The sequence below is a fragment of the Protopterus annectens genome, chromosome 7.part0 (assembly GCF_019279795.1).
Source record: "Protopterus annectens isolate FY-2018-M chromosome 7.part0, PAN1.0, whole genome shotgun sequence".
Classification (NCBI taxonomy): domain Eukaryota; kingdom Metazoa; phylum Chordata; order Ceratodontiformes; family Protopteridae; genus Protopterus; species Protopterus annectens.
In genome coordinates, this window is record NC_056739.1 from 1,874,425,699 (window position 1) to 1,874,433,710 (window position 8,012).

Here is an 8,012-nt window from a genome sequence, read left to right on the forward strand (position 1 = left end):
CTAAATGCAATGATGACTAGGATGTGCTGGAGGGATACATTCCTGACCCGGACACTCACCATGCTTTGAAACATGATTCCTATGTACATCAGGCATGGACTCTCACTAGCACTCTTCAAGAGATACCTCAATGGGTGGATGGGAGACAGACATGTACACCAGGGATCACTGCAGTGGCTCTGCTGTACAGAGGCGCAGGAAACGAATGGCTCTGCTGTTCACAGGCACAGGACACTAACCTAGGGAGGTGCCGCAAGTGAAAACATTGTAGTTAGGTTTATGAATGGCCTTGGCCAGACAGCATAGTACCTAACTATGAACTTATGAAGCTATTACATGTCCTTTGTGCATGGATAATTGACTAGCTCTTTCATTTCAATTAGCTATCATGCTGATACACTGTCTGGTGACTAAAAGTCATATGTATCCTGTTATTGTGTATTGTACATGCCAATAGACATACCTGATGTTTGCATAACATAACAATAATGCTATGCAAAATGTTAGACGTATCTACCTACAATACTGTACATTACACATTTTTGCCAAAATATCCCACAATGCAAATCATAATTGCACAGCAGGACCACCTTAGACATGTTATTCTCAGTTATAGGCCCATACATATGCCTACTGTTACAGCATATCAACATATACTATCCCCTGTTATGGCACGTACTTGTTGGACAAACCCTGCTGCTGACAGCGGTTGGAGTGGAATTTTTGTGTTTAAAGTCCTTATATAGCATCCCTTGTGATGCATGAGGTGTTTACCTTGTGGCCCACAGCAGTACACACAATTTCTATGAGCATTACTATGCTCACCAATATATCACTACATAATACCTTTTCCCACTATATGCATTGCGTACACTTTAATTAATACAGAACAGGTGCTACATACACTAACATAATGAGTGTTCTACATACCTTATTAGTATCCCGAGTTGACGGTAATATAAGTCCTATTCGTTTTCTGTTGTAAAGTTTTTCTGGTATGTACATACGGTTTGAATGTATGACAAGCCATCCTTTTATACTTAGATATCAGTAACATGTGGTATCCTGCCACCAATTGGTGTTCTGGAGTAGATGATTACATGCACATCAGCTGTGCAGCTACTCCATTAGCCAATGACATGGCAACAGTGGGGTATAATTGAATACTCCACTTGGGCATTGTCCCTTTGCCCTACCTTCAAGGAAGACGGCCTGGATGTGTTGTTTGTGATGAATTGCAACAGCTATATGGAGACACACAGAGATATATTAACTTCATGGCCCCCATGGATTGTGTGTAGTGGCTAGAGGATGTAGTTCTACATGTGAGTCCAGCTGTTATATCAGCCGTCTGATACGGGATTATTGCAACAAAACCCTGTAACATCGGCGTATGTTCCATTGTACAACAGCAACAATTTCACATAGGGCCATTATAGTGTGTCTCTGACAAGGAATGTTAAGGCTTCTGCAGATGTCATAGAGTGAGTAGATGTTTGTGATGTTATTACAATCTGTATTGCAATTGTTTTGGGTGTGGGGGAGATGTAGGTGGGTGTACATAGCAGATGCAGGTGTGTAGGAACTGCGTTTATACATATTCAATATGTGCGTGAGGGCTTCTTCCCTATTTGAAGACCTATTCTTTACTAGACTAATACTATGGTAATTGCAGGCTTATTCATTAAGCCATTGTTAATTGGTTCCTGTATAGGATGCAGGTGATGTTGGTCCTTCAACCCCTTTGGAAATACATCGGTATGTAATGAAATGTTGCTACATGAAAGCTGTCTCGTGTATTTCTGTCACAGATATTTGCACTCATTGAAGTTGTGTTGATGACTGAACCTCTGGCTTGGATTGCCACCTTTTCAAATGGCCATAGTGGGACATTTGCAGGACACACATCGGATTTTAGTGGCTGACACATGCCCATGGTCAGTACAAAGTATAGAACTTTACATATATGCCTAGATAAAAGCTTCTATTCTTGTAGAAGTTTACTTGCTTATCCTGTTTCTTGTTACATGTAGGTATTTTAGATACAGATGACTATTTTATGCAACAATTACATTAAATATGGAACATGCCAAATGTCTCGAGATTGTAGGACATTAGTATTTGTCCTCATTTTGGTCAGGACACTACCGCACATAGAGGGATTGCCCCTCACAAGGTGTGACAGGTGGTAACCCTATCTTTGGCTCATGTCCATAGCACACATTTGTAAAAGTGTATAGACATAGATACTCTCCATATCCTATGTTCATAATGTTTGGTCGTGGTGGAATGTGATTGCTATGGTCCATGTTATGCACATATTTGAAGACTTTAACCACTGTATACGGCATACCCATGGATTCAGGAATGCACACACTTCCAACGACCACATTACCATTCCCAGACTCCCAAACCCCACAATACCGAACACTCAAACTTGCGAAAAACTCCCGGAACTAACACAAACTCAGAACACACACACACACACACACACACAGACACACTGCTACCCATCACATCCAATCAAACCATCTTACACTAGGTATGGCCAGGTGGCCATACCCCCATACAAACCCCGTGTGGGTGGCTGCTCCCCCCACACCACACCTACTGTAATAATCTATCTCCGAGATAGCACAAACAGACACACGAAGCAAACCCAAACACACACATTACAGTCCCCCAGAAACACACACCACACTCAGAACACACACTTACACACACTACAGCAATTAGAAACACACTTAAACACAGTAACTACCTGGACTGCAGCACCAGAAGCACTAACTAAATGTCCCTTAACATCGTGATAATAGTACTCGCGGTTCGAGTGTGCCGCGGTACTGTGGCTTTTCAGACTTTAAGCCTCGTGATTACACGCATTGGTATGTAAAGTATTTGGTAGTATCCTATTTATATGTACCTCCATGGTTGTGTAGATGTTGTTAACCTATCTATATATTTGCATATATATGTATATCCATATATATCGACATATATCTCTCTATCACCCTTTCTCTCTATATATTATATATATATATATATATATATATATATATATATATATATATATATATATATATATATATATATATATATATATATATATATATATGTATATATATATATATATATATATATATATATATATATATATATATATATATATATATATATATAGCGAGAGAGAGAGAGAGAATACATCTTTTATTGAGTACATGGTGGTCTATACTATTTCCTGAACTCTGCCCTTTTGTGTTTTAACCTGTTACGATACACACCTGCCATTGGTACATCTCAGGTAGCTTAGTGGTAGGTTATTGTGAAGACTGTGTACATGGTTGCATGTTCTATTCCTGGCAGTGGTCGTTTTACCTCTCAGAGCAGGCACTATTAGTACAAGGGTAAATAATGCACATTTCAGCGGTTCTGGGCAGCTTTGCCCGTGATCTGTGTGATATTCAGCAAAGGTTAGACCTGTGTTGCACATATCCATGTAGTCATGTTTAAACGACGCTTACAGGCACTTACTGGTGCAAAAACCCGCTAACGTACTTAAATGTGCTCTAATGATTTGCATCCAACATCCATTATTTGGGACATCAGAATTATGTAACAGCCCTTGCAGATCGTGGAACCGGGACCATGCATGAGAGAGTTAGTATTTACCACTGGGGCATCTGGGATATGTGCAAGTGTTATGGTGTTTAGTATGTAGACTGTACTATGGCTGTTCCTCCATACTGCAAACAAATGTGTAACTCAGTTAGTTTACATATGGATGATACCTGTTAATGGTATGTCCAAGTGATGCTTAATGGATGTGTTCCAGCTATGGGAATCCATGTCACAGTGAGCCACACACTGTAATGTGCTACACCTTGCCACAACCATAACTGGAGAATGCTGGGGTGACAGATACCTGTCATGGGTACTCCCCATGCTTTGGAACTACATCCCTGATTACATTATATGGAGCCCCTCATCAACACACCAGGGAATCCTTGCAGAGTGGGTGGGGAACAGTGGTTACACCCCAGGGATCCCGCAATTGGTTCTGCTCCACAGAGGGACAGTTAGTTAATCAATGGGGTGGCGACAGCAAACACATTTTGGCTAGGCTTATGAATGGCCTCTGACAATTAGGCATGTACCTACCGATGTACCTAGGAACCTATACATACAGTATTAACACATGCTGTTAGCTTAATTTACTGTTCTGGTATTGACTTACCTTGTGCCAATAGCAGTTGTGTGTGCAATAGTTGAGGGCTATGTAGGATGCACACAGTAGACCATCTATACATGACAATTTACAGGTGGTTGTGTGTGTGTGCCATCCATTTTAATGTGTGTGCAGGTGGAGAAGTGTGGCAGTCTGTTGGGGCCTACATTGTCAGAGTATGTGCTATACGTTCCCTCTTTGCCAAGGCATGGGCATATTGGGTACGCCTCCGTCTGCCTACTGGGGGTGGCACAGTGTGTTTGTGGTCTGAAGCCCTCTGTGCCTGTGGTGCCCTTGGCAATTACGGTGGGCTATGATTGCCTTCACCATTATGTCCCTGCTGCAGCTGTTTCCTCAGGATCATATTATGTAGCATGGCATAAACTATGAAGATGTGGGCACACATGCCTGGAGAGTACTGCAAGGCTCCACCAGATGTGTCCAAGCAACTGAACTGTGATTTCAGCATCCCAAACACACGCTCTATGATGATTCTGGTTTGTGTGTGTGTCTCATTATGGTGTTCTTGCATGGGTGTGTGTGCATTTCTGATGGGAGTCATCATCCACGGCTCCAGTGCATAGCCAGCATCCCCCACAAGGTGGCCATATGGGATGTCCTCCCTGACAAATACCTGGTACAGCTGTGAGGCATGCCAGATGTGAGAGTCGTGGTACCTTCCAGGGCTGCCAGCACACACATCCATGATAATGCCCTGGGCATTGCACACGACCTGGCAGTTGATGGAGTGGTATCCCTTGTGGTTTATGTAGCTCCTAACATGCTCACCGGGTCGTGACTTGATATGTATGTGCGTGCAGTCTATTGCACCCAGTACCTCCGGGTAGTCTGCCACATGGTGGAAGAGGCGCATATTGCTGGCCAACTCCTCCTGAGTTTGGGGGAAGTACATATGCTCATTGGCATGTGGTAACATGGCATTCAGGAATTGGTGGAGTACCCTGGATGCTGATGCCTGTGAGATCCCCATGATATCTCCAGTTGGCCTTTGAAAGGTACCTGTGGCTAGTATTCTCAAGCTTACACATACCTTCATGTCCACTGGAATGGGTTCCCCTCTGTTGTTTCTGGCTCTGAGGCGTGGCCGGCACAGCTCAACAATTTGCTGTATGATGTCCCTGTCCACCCTGTAATGCTCTACTATCTCCAGATCATCTAGCCCCTGGTAGGTTATCCTTGATCTGAACACTCTTCTCCTCCTCAGGTGCCTGAGGTGGTTTTCAGCATCATCCTCTACATCACCTTCAGTCTCCAACACATGCTATGGCAGCTCCCAACATGTACATTGTAAAAGTTCCCCATCTGTTTACACCAATGGTGCAGTGTTTGGGAATACACGAGTGTGTGTGAGGTGTCTTTACACTTTATACTATTGTGCTTTGGAAGCTGATGATGTCATAGTGTGTGTATGTACAATCCGAGCTGCAGGGTATCTTACTTATGTGTTTTACCGCAGGTACTGCTATAGTGGTGCCTTTGGTGTTGAATTACATTTAGCTGCCATGGATCACCTCTTGCCCTTGCCTTCACTTTTCAAAACGATTCCCCTCCCATTGTCAGGCATGCATCCAGCAGCCTGCTTTCTTGTTTTGTACTTTCCCAACCCAGGATTGTGTTGCGAAATGTGTTCTATGGCCGATCGACTGCAGGTTTGCTTTGCTCTGCTGTGACAGTTCTGTTTTCTTTGCAATCCGGCACTTCCCCTTTCCTGTTCTGCAAGTTGCTGCTAGCAGCCTTGTTAGCTACCGTCAATGGCCCACTGTGAGTTAATAGGTGTTAATTACTCAGTTGTACTCCAATTACCCTACTGCGCATTTCCTTATTGTTTTCCCATAACCTTCCTGTTTCAGCTGTGGAGCACGCTGTGCACAGCCATTTACCGGGTTTCGAGCATGGTGTCAGCCACGTACACATGCGCTTTTGGTCACCTTGTCTGCTCTCAGCTAAGCTATGGCTACATCCACACCGCTATCCTGCGGCTTTGCTTAGCAATGGGCAACCCGGATTAGCAATGCTCCAATGTGCTTACAGCTACAGTGGCACACCTCTCTGCTGATGTCATGTATACCTCCAGGCCACTCCTCAATGTTATACTGCTATGCTGTGTGGTACAGCCTTACGCCGGAAAGGCGTTTGCGATTCAGTATTACTTGCCTCATTTGCACGACAGTGACTACTAATTGATTGTTACTGTGCCAAACACTGTCACAGACCCTTAGCAACCCTTGGCCTTTGTTGTGGTGTAGCATGCATACCATTTACTATTATGGCAAAATCATGATTTGTGTTACATTGCAATTTTATGACATCTATATATATTTTCCTTGTGTTCCCATTTGTGCACACATGTCCTGCGGTTGTACTTTGCGTTAGTGTGGCCATGACATTAAATGTTATTTTTTATGTGCTGTGTGTGTATTTTTATCCCATTGACTGTATATTTAGCCATTGGCATATGTTAACTTTGTAATACATAAGTTTGGTCTGCTTTCATGGCTCCGATGTTCTGTTTGAAAAAAATGTAAACCGTTTTTTTTTTTTGGTTTACATTTCTGTATGCTTACGCTACGCCTGCACCACTTCATGAATCGCTATGTACCTTCATTTGCATGCTGCACTACTGCGCATGGAGTGATTAGCATACATTCACCGAGAGCTGCGCAGCTCTGGCGTACACTGGTAGTGCACGTGGAATCGGATCATACCTGAATCAATCGGCGCCATATTTGGCATTAGACCGCATACGCTACGCCTGCACCTGGCGCAAGCTTCATGAATCCCGGGGTTGATGTACAGATTGGATAGTTAATGTTTGCTTACTCAGAAGCTTCCTGTAATGTAAATGTATTGCAGAATAAATGTTTTTACTCATCGTGAATGATTGCTTCTGTAATTGTTGACCTTTACTGTATTTCTATTACTGTTCTTAATAATGCATTCAAAGTAGATGTTTAAGCACTGCTTACTATTATACTTTTGCAAATGCTGCTAACATTGTCCTGCTCACTGGTTTTTATACAATGGCCATCTGAAATGCTTGATGCACATTACTGGGCAAAATACATAGCTGTATATTGTAAACATCACTCATAAGCTATTACTGACATTACTGTACACCTGGGACATGTTCGACCTAAGGACATATGAGATATTGAATATTACAGTAATCAGTTATATAACTCTATTGTTTTTTTCTATACAGGTTACAGACTTGCCTTTTTAATACTGCAGATACATGATGTTTAAATAGGGGGTTGTCTCTGCCTGATGCTAACAGAACACAAGTATTACATGGTTAAGTAAGGGTGATACAGTTTTTCAGGCATCAATTAAAATAATATTTGTGTGATTAATCTATTTTTTCATGTAGGTATTCTGTGTGTGTGTGTGTGTGTGTGTGTGTGTGTGTGTGTGTGTGTGTGTGTGTGTGTGTGTGTGTGTGTGTGTGTTTGTGTGTGTGTGTGTGCGTATGTGTGTGTGTGTGTGTGTGTGTGTGTGTGTGTGTGTGTGTGTGTGTGTGTGTGTGTGTGTGTGTGTGTGTGTTTGTGTGTGTGTGTGTGTGTGTGTGTGTGTGTGTGTGTGTGTGTGTGTGTGTGTGTGTGTGTGTGTGTATGTTTGTGTATGTTTGTGTGTGTGTGTGTGTGTGTGTGTGTGTGTGTGTGTGTGTGTGTGTGTGTGTGCTGTCCTTTTCTACTTAACCAGTGCCATGGTATATTGTGCAGCATCTGCAGTTAGTGGTTCTCCCTCACAGTCTTCATCTGTATCT